The sequence below is a fragment of the Microtus ochrogaster genome, unplaced genomic scaffold, assembly GCF_000317375.1.
Source record: "Microtus ochrogaster isolate Prairie Vole_2 unplaced genomic scaffold, MicOch1.0 UNK30, whole genome shotgun sequence".
NCBI classification, from domain to species: Eukaryota; Metazoa; Chordata; class Mammalia; order Rodentia; family Cricetidae; genus Microtus; species Microtus ochrogaster.
In genome coordinates, this window is record NW_004949128.1 from 3,750,611 (window position 1) to 3,770,471 (window position 19,861).

Consider the following 19,861-nt stretch of genomic DNA (forward strand, 5'->3'; position numbering starts at 1 on the left):
ACAGAGAGAGACAGACAGAGACAGAGAGAGAGAGAGACAGAGACAGAGAGAGACAGAGACAGAGAGAGACAGACAGAGACAGAGAGAGAGAGAGAGAGAGAGAGAGAGAGAGAGAGAGAGAACTTGGAACACACAGCTCTGAATGGGATACTTCCATCAAATCATTCCCTTCAGAGCACAGGAAACTCCATGGATGAGAAGACAGAAGGAAAAACCACTTGAATCAGAGCCCTCTGAATGGGTCACTGTGTTCAATAAATGCATGTACTCTTAGGAGAGAAGAGAAAAGGTATATAGATAGTTATAAAAAGAAGTTAAAAAGTAAAGTTTAAAGAGACAGAGTTCAGATAATCATAGATTAAATGAGTAAAGAAAATAAGCCACATAAAGATTAAAATATACAGAGAGCCTGAATTATGTATATTACTGTGTTTTCTTTGAATATTTTGATTGTGAATGAGTTAAGTACAGAGAGATATTTCATTGGTCACCCTGCTAAGCTAAACCAACATATATATTTTAAAGGTATCTTGACTTCAAAATTCAGGTATAAGGATATGTTGCTTTGGAAAAGAGGTTCTGGTTTGGTTTTGTTTCCACAGAAGATGGGACCTGTGAATTCCTTCCAGACTAATATGGTTTGATTGACAAAGATGCCCTCCCCCCAAATATCTCCATGAACCCATAAAAATACTTCATCCAACAGAAAGCAGGAAACAGTTTAAAGAGAACTATGCCCAAATTCCCAAATATTGTTTATAGATGATTGTTTTTATTGAAAGGGGGTTAATTGTAAATGATTAATGGTCACAGTCAATTTCTATAAAAATATAAGGGTATGATATAAAGATTAATACTTTGCATTGGTATGGATCATGGTTTATTCATATAAATTTAAGGTCAATTTTGTTATATGTGTAATTCTGCTCTTGATTAAGGTGTTTGTGCAGCTCATTTAAAAATGTAATGTATAATTAAGAAATCTGGTTAATAGTCATCTACAGTCAAGCTTGTTGTTATGTTAGTTAGGATGTCTAGATGTATAGATTTATATTTCAGATGGATAGATATTCTTCAAACCTTAAAAGACTAACATAATATGGCATTTAAAATGTTTTAAGAACTTAGGACTTTTCATGACAATGAGACACATCTGCTCCTGGCAGCACCAATCTACTTCAAGAGGATGATGGTCATTGAAGAGGCTCCTAATGGAGTTGGCTAGCCATTTGGGTAAGAAACTGATCTTGCTTGGACTGCTTGATGATATGTTGTATGAACTGAACATGCAGGACCTACAGAAAAATGATATAGAAGAAAAATGACAAACTGCTAATAGAGGTGAAACAGTGTTTCAAATTTCCTGCTTCATGGAAAAGTCTGCTGGATACTACAGGCCTATTGGGTAAAGCTGGTTGCCTCAATATTACAGAAAAACTTTAAGTGACTGTCCAGGCAGAGAGATGTTTCTGTCAATCCTAGAGTTTTGGAAGTTGCTTTCTATGCATTTCCTGTTAACTTAAGTAATATTGTATCCTTCTGGGGTCTTTGAAGAGTTGAAGTTATAGTTTTCCTTAGTCATGATAAAAGATAAGTTAGATATAAATTTCCTAACTGTAATTCTTGCTTGATAAATGTTCTGTTATATGTAATTTTACTGTGTTAAAGTAACATCTCCCTTTTCATTTAGACAGTAAATAAGAGGTAATGAGGAATCTCCTCTCTATGTTGTGAGTATGTTTTATTACCATTGATTAATTAAGAAGCTGCTTTGGACCTGTGGCACTGCAGAATAGAGCAAGGCAGGAATTCCAAGCAGAAATAGATGAGAAAGGAAGGCAGAGTCAGGGAGACATCACGTCTCCCTAAGGAGAAAGATGCTGGAAACTGACCGGCAAACCATGAGCTTCATGGCAATATATAGAATAATAGAAATGGGTTAATTTAAGATAAGCAGTTAATAAGAATCCTAAGATAATAGGCTGAGTAGTGTTGCAATTAGTGTAGTTGATGTCTGATTATTTTGGGTCTATGCAGCCGAAAAATGAATAAGCAGCTTCTGCCTACACAAACACGTTCAAAAACTTAGGCGTACCCTAATTATAAAAAAAAAGACGAAAGCTCCATAATATACTTGCAGAGGACCTGGTGCAGATGTATAATAGTTTTAGGATGAGGTGTAGATGCTGACATTAAACTTTTATTCTAAGAATATTAAATGGGAAAACAGTCACTTTAACCTTTCTGTAGAGTACTTTGGTGTAAAGAATTAGGTTTAGCACATAGCTCTAAAAGGATACCTCCATCAAATATTGTCCTCCGAGCTTGGGCAACCACAAGGAAGAGGAGGCATAGAAAGTTTAAGGGTCAGAGGGAATGGAGGACACCAAGAGAACAAGGCCCACTAAATCAATTGAACAAAGCTCAAATGAACTCATAGAAATTGAATCCGCAAGTATAGAGCAGACATAGGTTAATATCAGATCCTTTGTGTATATATTATAGCTTTCCTTCACTTTAGTATTTTCATGGGACTCTTGAATTCATAAACTTGTGGATGTCTGATTCTTATGATTTCTCTTGGGACAACTGTTGGTTTGCCTTGTCCATCTCTGATATAATGCTTTTTGTTTTGTAGAATTCATCATATTATATTTAATTTGTTAAGCTATGCTTGTTTTGCTGTTGTTGTTTTGATTTTTTTTCTTTTTTCCTAAGGAGAGACAGAAGGGGAGTAGATTGGGATGGAAGGGGAGGTGGTATGGAACTGCAAGCAATAGAGGGTTGGGGAAAACTGAAATCAGGGTATATATTGCATATGAAAAAAATCTATTTTCAAAAAAATGGAGAAAAGAATATATTTTAACATATAATTAAGAATAGAGAGTACCTTCTATGATATGAAAATCCAGAATATTAATAAATAACTTCCCATATTTGCAGAAAATTTGTTCATGGTTTGTTTAACAAAGTATGTAGGTTTTATGATGGATTATATTGTTAAAAAATGCTCTGACAGATTTTCCAAAACTTTTTGTTCCAGAGAATTTATTAATTCATATCTGAATCTATTACTCATAGAAATTTGAGTTTGAAGTATAATATGTTCTAAGATTGGAAGAATGGTGATGATCAAAGATTTATAATATATAAAATCTTGACAGATGGAAAATAGAAAATTGTTTATAAACCACAATGTACAGATTTTCTAAAAGATATAAATATAAACTTTTGGATAAGAATCCTTAAGGTTTTCACACTGCAGACTCTTAGTTTCCTCCTATGTGAATGAAGACAATGTTTACTGTCCCCTCTCCCACAATACACTGAAATGCAGACATTGGAAACAAATAGAGGTTGGCAGAGCATTTAGTCCTATGCTTGACATATCACTGACAGCAACAATAAGGAGTTTGAAATAAGACACTCCACAAACATGGTGAAGGCGGATCGAAACAATACAGGCCAATTGGTATAAGATAACGCCACTTTAATAAAAAAAAACACACTCACGAAACCGAAGTTCCCGCAATGCCCAGAAACAGGAAACAGGAAGAAGGGGTCACCAGCGTTTGTGCACCCCAATTTATAGACATTTGCCTGAGGCCGTCCCGCCCCCAAAGGGCGGGCTCTCTCTACAACATGGTAAACCAATTAAGGCTTGAAACCACATCAAAGACCAGAGGAGACACAGTTTTAAATGCCACTGGGAAGCAGCCATCACATTTGGCAATATTTTGATCATATTAATTTATCTTTGGAGACTCCTTTTAATTTCAAGCTGATGAAATCTAGCTCTGTAAAGTTAAACAGAAAATTTCACTGACTGAAAGTTAAATCTCCAAAGTTATGTTAACTATGTTAACATAAAGAATTTGTATGAAGCACTCACAGAAAAGCAATTTTTCCTCTCCTTTTTGCTCCTCAGAACTTGTGATAAAATGATAAGTATGCAAACATGGAGTTACAATACTGTTTCTTTGCCAACATTTTCATGGAAGCAGGAATGAATGGGAAAATAATCCACAGGCTGTGTTACCTTTATGTTCGGACCCACACCTCAATACAAATAGGTAGGGAGAAAGACACTTTGCCTTTAGCAAAATGATATATTATTTTGTTTGCTTTGGAACTTACTGAAGGCAGAAACTGTGAGAAATTACTAGCTTTTTCTACCTTTTGTTTTTGTTACAAAGCAACACCTAGATACTAAGCATATTCTACAGGCATTATCCTGAAAAAGAAAGCCCAAGATACTAACACTTGGCTTAGAGGTGTTCTAGTGACAATCCAGCATATGTTGGAATGTAGTATGCATATATGTATTATACAATTTGACAATATAGAATTTAGAATTTACTAATTACTTGGACTATTTTCTAAAGCAAATAGATCACTCATCCAATATATTTCTTTAGTGAAAAGTATGACATCAACTCCCTGAAGAGCTATATAAGTTGGTTAGTTGAGCAAGTGTCTTTTCACAGTAGAGTGTTGATGTCTTTTCTGGGTTGTTGGAGACCCATTAAGAAGCACCTCATCTTAATTTATCCTCAGGCAAAAAGTGAAAAATGGGATGACTACCAACATTTCATGAGTAATGTTTAGGTGACTTCAATATTTATTTTCAGGGTTTTCTTCCTCTTCTATGAATGTCTCAAAGTGACAATGATCTGGAACTTATTGTGCACACTCTTATGAGAAGATAAAATGCTATATGTCTGATGCCCTTAAAACATCCATTAAAATACTGTTGACCACTAATTCATGAACATCAACATCCAACAATGAAATTTGTCATTGTTTTGCACACTTGCAAAAAAAAGATAAATATAATTTTAAAAAACAAGGTATTAAACTCATTGTAGGCAAAAGGAAAACAAACTGAATCACCCTTGACCTTTTAAAAAGAAGTAGTCCAATTTTACAGATGTGAGCTTTACTTTTTCGTTGACATTTATCTAATTCTTCTGAAAGTGAGATCAGGTATGCACTAGCTCTTTGTACATAAAGATTTCAAGTCCATATGAAGAAAATTGATTTCGATTCTACAGCATAGACACACACACTCACAAAGACATACTCCCACTCATAATACACAAAAGCATACAGACACTTAAACATAGTGTTTTCTATATGTAGAAAACATTCTCTGTTTTTTGATATTTTGTTGAGATTATAAGTCAATCCCCAATTTCTAGGCAAAGTGTTTCCTAACTTCCTTTATCCAGGCAAAGTTGACAAGTTAGCATACCTCAGAGGTATTTGTCTGTCTGTCTGTCTACCTATCTAATTGTCTGTCTGTCTATCATCTTTCTATCTATCATCTATCAACTATCTATTGCTGTGCTAGAGATGACACCCAAAGTCTTGTACAAGGGAAGCATGTGCTATATCACTTAGCTTTATTCCTAGTCCAACATCACTTTTCATAGACGTGATTTAACATATCTGTATGGACTTTGTAGACTATTTTGCTTGTTAGATTGCCTTGAACCTACTATGATAGCAGATGTTCTGTCTGTTTTGCTTTATAAATTTCATTTTAAATTTGGGAGAATGCCGACATACTGTGGAATTTACTAAACCTTTGTTAGGGAATGAAATTTTATCAAATTGAAAGATCCTTAAAATTAGGGAAATAGTCTTCAGATGGACTGATTTGAAAGTGACTACCAATTTACCTAAGTTCTAGATAACATGTATGTGGAAAGATTCCTCAGAAGTATTGTAGATCATTTTTTCTTGGCTAATTGTTGCAACTTTAAAGGAAGATCTATTATATAAGCACAGAATGATGAGATATTGTGCATTAATTATTTCACATAAATTTAAACATATATAGTAGCTTTACTAAATCATTAATTTAGCATTACATTCTGCATATTCCATGACTCAGAGTGTTTCACAATTATCTCAGAGTGTTTATGCTGGTCACCTGCTCTTCATGTGGCTCTGTTCCAATGATCCTGAAGAGAAACACACATTTTCCCTTAATTCACCAATCATCACCGAAGTTGAAAACAATCTCTTTAGTCAATAAGAAAATGTTACTTCCCCTGTGGTATAAAATTAAGAGCTTGTTTTCCAAGCTCTTAAACATGAACAGATTTTTCTAAGAAATAAACAAATACACTGTTTGTTTTAACATTTTACTAAAGTTAAAATGCCTGGAACCACTAATAAGTGATGTGCTAAGATTATTAACATCAGTAATAGCTAATTAGTTTGACAATTTGGCTCATAAATGCATGATTTTTTACTATATACTAGATAGTAGGTGACTTTCTCAGTTGAGGCTCTGCAATACACTCGAACTGTGTTATTATAAGAACATCAGTGAACTAGAAAGGCTTTAGAAACAGCGCACAGCAGGCAAGGTGGCCTGCACCTTGTGCAAAAGGCTGTTCCTTGCAACCTGTGTCATCTGACTCTTAAGGTAACCGCCACCTTCATCAACACCCACTTCACCCTGATTTGACTTAAACACAGCTGTGACTAAACACAACCTTAGAGCATTATTAGCTCTTGTGGCTGCTTAATCATGCAAGTGCAGTACGATTCAAGTAATTCAAGTGACATCTAAGTTCTACTTAGTTGCTAATAATAGAAGATACACATCAAGGAGAAATCCTGGAGATATATCAAAAAATAATTGTTCTTCACTGCTAACAGGCCATCAGAGTTAATATGTCATTACTTTCTATAGCTTTACCACCAGCATGGAATTGTTAACATTGATATCTAGATGACGGTTGGTCACACCAAGCATATATAGTAAGTCTAAAAACACATGTAAGCCCCAGTCCCTAACATCAGAAATTATCAGACATAGTTAGGGAAAGCACGCTTTGCTGAATCTGTCTTTGTCAGCCCCAAAAGCTCACATATTAGTTCATTTACATATACTTATCAAATTTACCATTGGAAATAAAATTAAAAATGTTTTGAGATAAGGCAATACATTAAATAAATCATTATTAAGGTATTAAAATTATTTTTGTATATGTCTTAATAAGTATATAATTGGACTTTTGATTATAACTATAAAGTTTATCTACCTGTTACTTAAAATGACTGTTATTTGCTAAAGTATATATTTATATGTAGCTATAGGTTAATGGTATAATATATGTAATATCTAATATATATGTGTATTAGAAAGAAAATGATAAAAAAAACCCTGAGTCTGAACAGTGGTATGCACCTGTGATACCAGCAGTCAGGGGACTAAGACAGGACAATTGTGACTGTGGAGTAGAGCCAGCTTGAGCTATATATGCATTGAGACACTTTTTCAAATAATGATAAGAAGGGAAGAAATAAGAACAAGAAGTGTTATCAATACGTACTTATTGGGTTTATTTTAATATGTTCTCTATCTTTATTTAATTATATCACATGAAAACATTATTTTTCACAGAAGTTACTATTATTTGCATTTTCAGTGAAAGTAGACTAATTGTTGATACGCTAAAATTTCAGAAATGTATCAGACTTACTACACTTATCGGTGTGTTCCTAACTATTCCAGCCAATGTGTCAGCTCTTTTAATATTTCAAATTCATCTCAAAACACGGACAGTGACTGAGTAGATGACCGTGGGGCAGTATTAAGCAAGCCCGAATGTGTAAATTATTTGGCACATCATCCTTTGGAAAGAACACAGACACATTCTACATTCTTACTACAGAGAGGAAGATGGAAGTTATTTTGGTGAATGCCCAACAATTCCTTTCTGAGTAAAATTTATTAAAACAATACTTTACTCCTCATTAAAACTAAAGGCCTTTGAGAATTTTTGCATGGGTTTTCATATTTCTTGTTGGAAGTCTATCTATTTATACCATCATTTTCTTTTTTCTCTTATTTTACTTCTTCCTTCTTCTTCTTTTTATTCCTCTTCTTTGAAAACCTTTACTCCACAAAATTGGAAAGCTTAAAGGTAATATATAATTTTCTGGATAAATACCACGTACCCAAACTAAATCAAGACCAGAAAAACAAATATAATAGATGAGTAACTGCTAAAGAAATAAAAACAGTCATCAAATGTCTACCAACCACAAAAGCTTAGGACCTGATCTTTTTATGGTTTTAGAATTCTTCAAGTTTTTATAAGAAAATGGCAAAATTCATTAAAGCAAGCTAAAGCACATTTGCTATTGTGTACTTAAAAGACTTTTGCTCTTTTAATTCTTATAAATAGAAGAAAAATATGTTTGGGAAATCACTATTTTATAAATTTAGAGAGTACTTTTTAAAAAATAGTAAATGGAATGAAACATGAAACTAATATATGTGTAATATTAAATGGACAACTCAGGGAGCAAGCTGAGCTTATTGTTTTTGTTTACAGCAAAGGAAGAACATATGAAAGTATTTAGGGGGAGCTAGACATTCAGGGAGAGAAAGAAAACTACCCAGCATGGCAATTAGAAGTTTTAGCACAGAGGTTCTAAGTGTAATTAGACATTAAAAAGTCTTGTAGAAAGAGATTTATTTCTCTTATTCCATACATTATAACTTACTTTTATTAGGAAATCTGCTGAGAGGTGGGTAAAAGCACATGGGGCACTATGATGTCAGTGTAGGGAAGATGACATGAACTTATCATTTTGAACATGTAGGTTCCAGTCCATGACATACCCAAAAGAAGATTTGTGCTTTGCATACATACAATTAGGCTGCAGAGATTTTCTTTCCAGAATTTTAAAGCTTGTTGGAAACCTACACTGACTCAAACATTATGTTCAAGTAACATATGTGGGAGCTGGGCAGAGAAAGCAGCGTGTAAATCAAGTTCTCATGATTTTTTTTTTATATTATTCTAGAAATCTCCCATTGCATGACTTCTTTAAATGATTCTAGAAATCTCACATTTCAAGAACGTTGTGAAACTCTAGTATGACACATAGGAATGTATATCCTTATGTAAAATATGGGGTACATGTGTGTCATCCTTTTTTGTTGTTGTTGTTACACTTGTAGGTTTGATGTAAAAAAAACAAGCTTTGTGTTATCTCTGTAGAACTGAGTATGAGTTGTTAATTATAAAACGTTACTAAATTATCCTCCCTTGCTGAATCAAAAATCACACGACAATCTAAAGCATTGAACGGTACTATAATAGTGTTATTTGCACAGCAATACAATTCTAAATATGGTACAAATTTATTTGTTTGTTTGAAATTTATTTCCCTTCCTCAGTCAGATTTTTTTCTGGATCATGCTATTGCCAAGCGCATCTTGTATTCATAGAGAAGACTCGTTAGGACAGTTCTACACAGTCTTTGTTTCTTTTGAAAAGGTTGATAAAATATCGTGTGAATCCTATTGGTGAAAAATATTTATTGAACATATACTTTATGTTCTCTGAGAACCATGACGGCTTTGCCTTTATGAAACTTACCAGTTTAGCAGAAGAAAATAACTGCGGAAAATACTTTCTTCCAAATCAAGGCATGAGCCTGTGATGTGTGCATAGAAAGAGAAGCAAAGCCCTATGTGAGTATGGAAGACAGGAGTCTCCTAAGCGAACGCTACCATCAGAAATCAAACTTTGAATCCAAATGCTCTCGTCTGTCAAACTAAATTTGGATGGAGAGTGGATTTTTTCTGGATGTGTAAGTTATGCAGATTTATGCAAATGCTTTACATCCTGTCTCTTTCACATAATTCATTTACTGGCCTCCTTGCAGTTAGAATAATGTTTATACCACAAAAACTCGTGACTGTATGACCTGTGAAATGATGTGGAAGCTTAAAGTTAGTTTGACATAGTTTCACCTGCATAAAGGTCTTACTTACAGATGGTTAAAAAAAAGAAAAAAACTGAATATTCTTGTTGCTAAAGCAAATATTCTCTGATAAGAGCATTCTGCTGTCATTTAAGTCAAGCTGACTTAAATAATTTGACACCATTTTATTTATATCTTTTTATATGATTTATTAATTAAGTGGAAATTACAAAATATACTTTAAAACTCTACTTTATTACCATATAAAAATGCATAGGAAAACATGGATTTGAGTCTCAGCTATGTTGAAAAAAATGGTACATCTGAAACCACCTGTCATCCATAAATTAGTAATTTGAAGAGTTTTAAATTATATCTAATTTAATATTTTAAAGTGTATATTTAGAGCAGGCTATTTTGCTTGCTTATTCTGCATTTGTTTGTGTTTTCAGTCTTCGAAGCACTTTTCTCTTTGTATTCCTTTTTGAATTGCGGGCCACTTCTCATAATACTTCACACTGTAAGGTTTACAGAAAATTAAAAGGCGCCTACACAAGAGGCATATAAAGAGATGTAATGTGTGGGGTTATAAGTGGCATCTTTTTGCTGTAATAAAACAAGCAAGAATAAATAAAACTAGGTTAGGTGAAGTCCATTAATGTAATATAAAACAACAAATAAGAAAAGACTCAAAGGATTTAATTGCCAATGTTTGAACAGTGTCCTTTTGTGCACTGAATGTTTTGTTGAAAGGGAATACCTTGAAGTGTCCTTCAGAGAGTGGAAGTTTACACTGTCTTTGCCGCTAAACAGAAGAGGGCCAAGATTTCTACATATTTAACTGTGTTTCCTTTGTATTTACATGACGTCATGAAGAAGAGAAAGCTTGGAAACACTGAAATAAAGAGCTATTTTAAACTTCATATTTGTATAGCTGTGTTTCACTTCATTGTTCTGATCTGCAGGACATAAGATCTAGGTTTAAGAGGATGGTGAAGACGGAACTGGAGAAGAATAACGACAGTAGAAATGGAGAACCACCATTCAGGAGTACAATGCCCTGTCCATCACGGACTTGTTTAACTCTTTCAATTTTCAGATATGTGAACATTTGTAACAGTAATTCTCACTTGAAAGATTTTAGATACTCAGCCATAAAGTGTTCTACACACTTCGACAAACTATCTTCTCTCTATTATGAGCAAAAGAAACTATACGCTAAGCACAAAACAAGCAACAAATACCAAGAAACCGTCAAAATACTCAAATATTAAGTAGAAGTACAAAGATAGGCTGGCTATAGAAATAGGAACATTTGATGTTTTAATTTACTGGTTCTACACTCACACAGGGGGACACTTAACAGTTTTTGAAGATTAAATTTTAGTACTTTGAAAAACAGATTAACTTGCCACAATTCAAGAATTTTTTTCTAGTCACAGATTCACATTGTTTAAAGAGAAAATCACATAATACAACCAGTCACTAGCTAGTGTTGGGTATATGGAAGCTAGGGGGTGGAGCATGCAGACTTCCATGATCCCTTCATCACTGTTATGAATAACTCCTGTGATGGAGTTTTAATTTTAATTCCTAGTAGAGGAAGACTCCAAAATTCTACAACTATAACTGCTCTGCTTGCATTTTTGAGAGTTTCAGCCTAAAATGTTTTATTGGCTCTGGAATATTCTCATAAGTAGCTCAGAGTCTCCATCAGTTTGGCTAACAGGTAATGATCAATTGAACTGAAGGAACAAATGAATTGCTCTGTTCACTCTCTGTATAAATGCAGCTGACACTCCTTAGTGACAGAGTATAAATAGATCATGTTATATAAGGCGCACTGGGTTTTTTTTAAAACCTTTCGAAAGAATTAACACCATACACAGCATTATTATTTAAGAATTTCCAACACACAGAGAACACAGTGTTTCAAATCTACCCCACTGATGCCCATGAAAATCAAAAAAGCAAACAAGATTTGAGATACTTATTTGAGGATGTTTTTTTTTTGTACATAGAATTAAATTTTACTCACAGTGCAAGAATGTGTGTCTGGTGAATTGAAGTTTCTATTTAGGAGAGCCTAGCACAAGCGACTCTGAATTTGTGGTAAAATGACCACTGTTATTGACTTAGGAAAAGGACAGACTTCTGTCTGCCTGGACACAAAAAATACAACAGTATAATCTTTAACTCTCCTAAGTACATTTAAGACCTCATTGCATTGTTACATGCTTTTAGGAGCATTTTTGATAGAAAGTATAAATTAGATTAGTTTTTATATGAAAGGAATTTTCATTCTCTCCAACATTTGTTGACAGAGGTTTCTGTCCTGCCTGGTCTCACAGCTGTTCAGTCCCAAAGAAACACAGAAAAGTCTACATTAATTATAAACTGGTTGGCCCATTAGCTCAGACTTTCTTATTAACTAACTCTTACATTGTACATTAGCCCATTATTGTTGCCTATGCTAGCCACGTGGTTTGGTATCTTTTATCAGTGAAGTATTTTCATCTTCCGTATTTTCACCTTCCTTCCTCTGCATCTGGGTTACAACTGCAAACTCAGCCTTTCTTCTTCCCAGAATTCTCCTGTTCTGGTGGCCCCACTGTATGCCCTGCCTATACTCCCTTCCTGGTTATTTGCCAATGAGCATTTTACTAAGATAATACAACTGACAAATCTTTATAAAGTACAAGACCATTTTTTCCACAGCAAAGGCATGCTTTAGAATTTCATGATTTATAAAAACATCTACAGGTCAGAGGGAACCAGTTTGTCCCCTATTATTTGCTGTCCCCAAAATACTCATTTATATGTGTCAAAAAAGATTTGGGAAGAACCAGAAGAATCTATGCCAACCAGCATATTAGTAGCCATTTCATGTTTTTGCAGTTTGTGCTTATCTTGCTGCAACATTATCAACAAAACCATATTTGAGGTAAGAAACTGGGTCTTGCCCTGAAGATAGGAGTTGTATACAATGTTTTCTGACTAAGTTATATGAAATCTCCTGAAATCACATCCATCACTTCCCCTTGTCAGTAGCATCTGGACATCAAGCCATCTTGTGCTAACAACCTTTGCGCATCCTACAAGAACATTGGAAGAGTTCAGAAATCACTTTTTCTATTGATGCACTGCCTTAGCAGCCTTTCTTCTGAGAACACTATAAGATGGAAGAGCTATATTTTCTCACTTCAAGTACATCTTAATAAAATTTATAAATGTCTCAATATACATTAACCTCCCACTTTTCTTTCACAAAATGAATGGAATAGCTCTTTCGAAAATATGAGGTCACAGGAAGGGGGTATAGAAAATAACATGGATGTTGAATGGAGTCTTATTTCAAGAAATCTAGGGCTGACTGGTCATGTAATTAGGCAACTAATTAGCAAAAATAATTAACATTAAAAGACTTTCTGTTCTTCTATGCACTGGAGAATTTATATCCCTAGAAAAATTTCTCAGGAATCCTCAGTTACTGAAAAAAAGTTATACAAGCAGAAAATCTGAGGATTATAAAATACCATCTAATAAGTGGATATAGCACCTATTATTTACTTGTAAATTAAGAATAGACAAGCCTTGTGAGATGAGTCAACAGGAAAAGGCATTTGCTGCCAAGCCTGATAGGCTCCGTTTTTGTAGCCTGGGTCTCGCGAGGCAGAAGACAAGAACCAGATCCCACAAGTTAATGCCCTGACCCACTTAAACACACACAGACACAGACACACAGACACACAGACACACAGACACACACACACACACACACACACACACACACACACACACACACACCAAAAAAAAAATAATTGCAAAATTTTGACTGATTAGGCAATCAACAAGTAAATTAACTACAAGATGGTCAGAAATTATTTAGGTAATTAACAATGTGTAAAGACATTTGTGTGTGTATGACTAACAGACATAGGAGGATACAATATAATTGCAAAATATTAACATATTTTGCTACCAGGTGTAGCTTACTGGTAGAGTGCTTGTCTCTTACGTGCAAGTCTCTGAGTCTAACAATCAGTGTAAGGAAAGAGTTTTCAAATTGAACTTAAGCAAAACTATAAAAGAACATAGCTGAACAAACCTACTAAATAATATGGGATTAATTTTGACAATGTCAAAGCTGCTTACTTTCTTATTTAATATGGAACAAAAGCAAAAGAAAATAAATGGGTTCATGCTTAGGAATAATGGGAAAATATTGAACTGACAGATAAAAATGTCTTAGTATGAAATTATAAACTTCAAAGTGCTAGAAAAATAAATTAAATAGAAAAACATTCCAGTTTCCTTTAAATGGTCTTCATTCTAATGACCACGGAGAGACACTATCCATGAGGAGAGATGAATTAATCGGATTAAAGGGCACCTTTGTCTTTCTTCCTCTACTGCAAGACACAGTGAGACAGCAGACAGAAGAAATAAGCAGTATGTACTTATCCTGCTACTTTCTGATTTTAGAATCTTTGGTTACTGGTGTGAATTACAACCAAAAAAAAAAAAAAAAAAACCACTCACAGAAGTTCAGGATTTCTTTAATGTCTGGATTTAGGCTTGTTAATCTATGCTCGATAGAGCAAGATCTAGAATAATTCTATGAGTTAATTTACCTGAGGCTAGATCCCTAAACCAAGGAAAACCCATGCCTGTCTCACAGATACTTGTCTCTTTCCTAACAGAGTATGCTATCAACCATAGAAATATGAGACACACAGTCATATAAGGGATGCTTCCTTACAACAGCCCAGATCTAGCTCTCTGGTGTAGAAATCAAGGACTGGTAATTGTTTTTTTAGACAAAAAAAAATAACATAATGAAATAAAACATAAAAACTAATACAGTCCTATCCCTAATTATGCTACCAATATTTTTAATTTATTTTACTTATATGCAAATACACATATCCGATTTGTGTTTGAAAAGAAGAGCACATAAAAATAAAATTTAAGATCTCCCTTCTCCCACAGTCACACTTTCTATTTTCATTCCTAACTGATAGACATTTTCTCAGTACTTTTTGGTGAACTGATGTGCCTATATCGTATTTGCACACATCAAAGGCTAATCTGGGATATAAACTCAGACAGAGCTAGCTAGTTTGTATTCTACGAAAATTTGTTTGCCTTCACTGTACACCTTCAAACAAATAATTCCTTCTTACTGCTTTCATTTAAATGAATACAACATCTTTTATGCCAGCATATACAGATTCACTGTATTTTCAAATTATTTCATAGACAATCAGATATCTTAGCAACTTGTCTCATTGTTGGGACTAAAATATCTGACAAGGATCAATGTCAGGCAGGACAGATTAAACTAGGTTGTCATTTTAAAGGTAAAGTCTAGTATGATACATAAAGTATAATGATTGGTATATGAGATAGTTGCTCACAACAAGAGGATGAATCAGGTTAGGGTGTGACCTTTTGGGTACCCAGAGAAAAGCTCTGGCCCACCCAGCACTCACTATCTTTACACAGCTGAGGTTGGACTTCTTGTTCGTATTTTGTGAGTTTGCCCCTTATAAGAAAGAATATATAATTAAAATATTTTTGAGTTGCCTGGGATTCCTTGACTCGTATACATAAATATTTTGCACCCAATGTGGGGCACAAAACCATGATCCTGAGATTAAGAGTCTCATGCTCTACAGACTGTAAGTAATATAGTGTGAATTTATTTACACTAATAATAATAACTGTGAATAATAGAGTGAATACTTGTGGGCTATTATTTATGGACAATTTACATTGGTATAGTTTCTTGTATATTGATACAAGTTAAAATTATATTTGTTACATTTTTTACAATATTTGTACACCTATACAATGTTATTTTGTCAGATTGTATGCATTCATGTTTCTAACTGTAAGACATTTTATATATTGATACAATTTTTAGAATATATTTATCATATTGCATTATACATTTCTACCTCTGGTCAAGATACTTATACATTTTGAGGCCATTTCCTCCTTTACTGCACAGTTATTTACAGATTATTTAATATCCTGATATGAAGTCTTAGTCTTTAAGCTGTACAGGTATTAATTATTATAGGTCAATAGTTATTTATGTTTTTTATACATATAATCAGATTAATTAGGTTCTTTAGATACAAAAAGATTGTATTCTACATGGATAGATAATCTTCAGCCACTTCAAGGATCTGTATAACAGGGCATTTAAATAACTTAGGGTTCTATTGATGTGAGACATGATTACTCCTGATAGCACAGATCTACTCTCAAGAGAATGCTGAACACTGAAGACACTCCACTTTGAAATTGTTTTTATCTTGGTACAATTGGCCTTTGGAAAAGGAATTGCCCATGCCTCAACCACTGACAAAGAACTTGGTGTATAGGCTGGACACAAGGAAAAAGACTGCCAAACCTTGCCAAGACAGGGTAAGATGGTTCTGAGAAATTTCCTGCCTCTGAAAATGGTCTGACAGTTACTCTAGGCCTTAGCCAAAGTTGGTTGCTTCAACATTGCAAATGAGACTTCTTCATTTTGCGTGATTGCTCAGGTAGTCAATTTTCTCTGCCAAATACTACACATTTTGGAAGTGCTTTATTGCACTTCTTGCCTACTCAAGTAATATTATCTCCTGTAGAAGAATGCTTAAAAGAAATCCCACTAGCTCAGAATTAATAATAATAGATGGTTATTTATTTAGGGGAAGACTCACAAATCAATATCTTCTCCTGGAATGGAGAACAGCAACCAAATCCCATGGCCAGAAAAGTAGCTAGATGCACACTTTACATCGACATAAATTGTATAAGATGCTATGCCCCAGTGGGCGGGCAACTTAAAGGCTACTAGTTGTATGATTTCCTACACTCTTTAGATTGAATGTTTATTAAAACATTTAACATGTGTTCCTTGCTTAATATTGTTTATGTTGGGTTAATCCTAATTTTATATTTGATAACTGTTCCTAGTATATATAGTTTTGTATTTGATTTGGAAATTTCTTGTTTAGACAAAAGGGGGAGGTGATGTGGAACCTCTGTCAGCCAATGGTCTTTAAGAGGTTGGACCAGGTTATGGCATGACTTTTTGGGTACCCAGAGAAAACCGGTGGGAAAGGGTTCATTCTCTCTCTGTAGTTCCTGTGCTACACAGCTGAGGTTGGACTTCTTGTTCCTGTTTTATGAGTTTTCCCCTTATAATAAAGAAAATATAATTAAAATAATTTTGAGTTAGCCTGGGATTCTTTGACCCATGTCCGTCAATACTCACACACACGCACACACACATACACATTAAAAGTTAAGTCTCCAAATCACAAAAATGGATCATAAATTGTATTTAAACCTATCAAATGAAGCAGAAAAGGAAGAAGAATATTTGGTGAAAATAATACATGTTTGAATATTTGTTCAAGGAAAAGACACTGCTAAAAGACAGGGAGAATAAACAATCATTGGTGCAGTGAATCAGGAGTTGTAATTTCAGACTCTCGAGATGGAGAGGTGAACTTCACCTGCTTCACAGGTGTGGCTAAAGCTGTCCAGTAGTTTCTGCAAGAGCACATTTTCAACCTGTGTTGGTTATACTGACTACGCAGAGAAATATAAGATACCGTAAATAACAGATGGTATAATGTTAAAGAATATTGGACTGTAGCAGACCAGATATGAACTGCTGCCTTGGGAACTGATGGTGTTAAGTAGTTTGGGGGATTTCATGCTGTAATGTAGTAGAAGGCTGTATGAAGTCTGGAAAAATGGAGATATTGAAGATTCAGCGAAAGAACTGTGTAAGTAGTCATAACGTAGCCTACAGACTTGTGGAGGGCCATTGCTACAACCTAAAATAGTAAAAGTAAGTAAATATTTTGAGAAAAAAAAGTACTTGTTCTGTGGATTCTTCTTCAATTCATTTTGTTGGTTTTCATGTCGTGACTATTGTAGAAAAAAAGGGAAAAAGGTATACTCATAGCTGCATAAGCTTCTCTCGGGAGGTAACAGGTCAAGACATACTGCACCTTGAGAATGCATGCCCAGGACCTAGCAATTCCTGTACACTAAATTAGTGAACCTGGAGAGCCTCAAACTAGAAATAGTAGGTCATGAAAACCTGCTTCATCTTGTCTACAATTTGTATGTCTTAGTAGAAAACAGAAACTGCATGGTCAAACCTACATAGCTATTTAGCAGAGCATTGATACTGGAGAAAAGATGATAATCACTTGCTAAAGAGTCTGGAAGTGAGGGAAGCATGGAGATATTTATATTATTTATACCAGCAATTATTCTCCTGCTATCTTCTTTGTTTGCTTCTTGCATTATTTTCTGTAACCTTTAATCATCTATTGCCATTCCGCCTTAATATGCCTGACATTACTGATAGTATTTAATCTAATAATCTCTGCCACCATTTCTATTTATTTTTCCTACTTCCTTCAATGCTAGTAAACTTTTATCACATAATTTTGTCATTTTTACTAGAAAGCAAGTGACAGCCTCTTTACTGGTACCTTTCTATTGGATTAGCTGAAGAAGAGCGTGCCTTGTATCCGAATCACATCCGATTCCCTGAGCCACTGCATTTATAAACAAGCATGGATGCCTTCCTAACCCATCAATGTATGTCTTCATTTGTATCAGTCAGTCCAACTTCCTGTCAAGTTCCAGGTCCATTTCCCTTCTCGTCCACTGGCTGGTATCTTCTTCCCTTCCTCTTACCAAAGAACGTCTCTGTGCCAGCAGTGACACAGTTGGTTTTTTCCCAAAATATGTCCCTTCCTATCATGCCTATCGTCTACTGAATACACAGAGAATTCCAGCTTTCTTCTTTCTGTACATTCACTACAGGCTTCGTGATTTACAGTAAGGATCAGATAATTGTGAATTGCATAGGGTGAGTTTTTTGTGTATAATTTTCCCTGATCACTATAGAATGTAGGGTTCAGGAGGTAATGGACTGACCTGTTAGCTTATTCCTATTTGTCCATGATCTAATATAGCATTTGAATGGAGTAGCCATCTGATAGTGAATATATTAAAAAAATAAACAAGACAAATGATCACACTTGAGAAGAAAGCAACTTGCAATTAATACAAATTTTTGTGATTTTCTTTTCTTTTCTTTAAGAAAAGCCTTAGCGGTCATAGTGGGGAAAAAAAAAAGATGCTTCCCTAAATCTCCACACTTGGTGATCAATATTGTGATAAGATATTGAGTAGTAAAACTTTAATTAGCTGTATCCTAAGTGCCAGTATACTAATGGTAATGCTATTTTATTGCTTGATGTTAATTAAAGAACCATTTTAACTTCAGAGTTATTACAACCATCTTTACTAAGGGCAATACCATTTCATTTCATGCTTTACATACCTGCTCCACCAAGCTCGTTGTAAATCCTCACAGGCCCTGTCTTAACTTCATGGTGGCAGGAGGCAACTCTATAGAAGGTCAGAGGTTCTCACTTTCCCCATGTTGGACAGTCATGTTGGACCACTTATGGTTGCTTAACAAAGAGTGGACTTGGAATTCGGATGCTTTGGAGTTGTGGAAATCATTATTCCACAGTTTGCTTTTCACGAAAGATAAACTGAGACTTTCCTAGATATTTAACTAGTGAAAAACATAAACTGGGTAGTTCTACTCTTTTTGGTTTCTGCTAATTGACCAAAAATAGCCAGCAGTTAACAGGTAGCAGAAAACAAGGCAAGAACAAATTGCATACTTTTGGGGGGAATCACTCAATTTCCCCTCAAATGTCCAATGCAGACCTGAGTTCACATTAGGATGTAATGAAGGTTGTCATGACAACAGGATGGAGACACATTTCTGCTGACAACATCTGATGAAATGCATGCTGCACCTTTTCCCAATTGAATGGGCTCTTTGGTAGTAATTTTCTACACATTCCCATCACAACTGTCTATAATCGCTTTCTGTGCTCCCCCACAATTTACAGAGAAGGGCAAAGAGCCCCTTACAAGAATTGTCCAGTCATGGCTGGCTTTCCTTATTGCATCAGGGTGATAAGAGTACAAAAGAAAAAAAAAAAAGAAGAAGCCGGGCGGTGGGGGCTCACGCCTTTAATCCCAGCACTCGGGAGGCAGAGGCAGG